We start from the raw sequence: 1710 nt of genomic DNA on the forward strand, positions 1-1710 counted from the left end.
GAATCTTTAGATCAATTTAGGGAAAATGAACATATTAGCAATATTGAGTCTTATAATCCATAAACATAATATATCTTTCCACATATTTATGTCTTCTTTAATTACTCTCAGTAATATTTTCTAATTTTCAATATAGATGTTTGGTTTTACTTATTATTTGATAGTTTTGATGCTGTTACCTTAAGTTGTTCCCACTACCCAGAATACCCTCCTCTTACCCCTCCCATTAACTTAAGCTCATTCATCCTTCTGCTCTTAGACCTGACCTCCTGAGGAAAGCCTGTCCTAACTTTTCTGGAGTTATTTACCTGTTATAGAATGTGCACCGTCCAGAAGAGTCTTCTCCATCCACCGTAGGTGACTCAAAGCATCCCACCCAAAAAGCCCCTATGGTAAGTATCGAGAATACAAAAGGAAGTGACTCCACTTTTTCCCACCATTGTTCTCAGGCATGGAATTCTCCAGCTGTGATGGCTGTGGCTAGTCATAGATATGGGTGTTAATGATTGCCCTTAGGACACGATTTTCTGTGTAAATCCTTTCCAAGGCTCCTTCTCCACCAGGGCAAATAGAGGTTGGATGCAGGCAGCAGGAAGGTTGTTGGCAATGACAACAGTCCCAGTAAGTGACCTGGTTTCACCCCTACACTTGTCTGTCAAAAGCAGTTGTAAGATTTGAAGCCAGAGATCATCTTTCATTAACTTTCAAGCCTGGCTCAGAGATAGAGAGGTATAATTATTAATGACTAAATAATTTTATCTTATTTAGGGAGACATTTCAGTCATATTAGAAGTCAAAATATTTTCAGAGCACACATGCGATAGAGTATGTGAATAACAATAATTAAACATTTAATCTCATTCTCAAGATTTTGGCTACAGGCGTTACCCACTCCATGATTCAAAAAAATTGCCATCAATAGAACTTCCACATACACCTGTTTTTCTATTGGTTTTCATAATAAAATTAGAGCTATGTTTCTGTGGAAGTGATATAATTAAATCATTAAGAGGGAGCAATACTCTTTTTAAGTTACAATTTTTAAAAAGCAGATTCTCAAAGCAAAGTAGTTGGGCATTTTCAATAGATATTTTTTTATACTCCAGAAATACATATCTGTTGAAGAAAAACTAGAAGACGTGGCTACATAAAAAGGAAAAAATTAAAAAAAAAAAAAGGAAAAAATTTTAAATCACTGTTAATACTTTGTTTTACATCTTCCTAGACTTTGTTCTATACACACACAGGCACACACAGAGAGAGATTTATTTAACAAACACTAATACAGTATTTAATATTTGCTAGGCACTCTTCTAAGTCCTTTGTAAATAATAACTCATTTTCAATCCTCATAATGACCCTAAGAACTAGATGCCATTAGTCATCTCATTTTATAGAAATTAAGGCCAGTGTTTCATAATAAGAGCAGACCCAGATTTGAACTCAGCAAGCAGTTGGCAGAGCTTATATTCTATTTCAGGCTCTTTAGCAATCCTATCGGGATTAGCTGGGATTTGCTATAGTAACAAAATCTCTCTGCCTTTTGAAGTTCTACACAAGAAAGATGTATTTTTCACTTATAGTACATACCCATCCAAGTCAGTTATGACTCTACGCCACATTATCTTCACACCTGACCAAGAAGCTTCTATTAGGAACATAGCTGGTCTCATGGAAAAGGAAACAGACATGGCAAACTATCAGCTAGCC

Source organism: Mirounga leonina, unplaced genomic scaffold (genome assembly GCF_011800145.1).
Source record: "Mirounga leonina isolate KUSES-001 unplaced genomic scaffold, KU_Mleo_1.0 Mir_357, whole genome shotgun sequence".
Classification (NCBI taxonomy): domain Eukaryota; kingdom Metazoa; phylum Chordata; class Mammalia; order Carnivora; family Phocidae; genus Mirounga; species Mirounga leonina.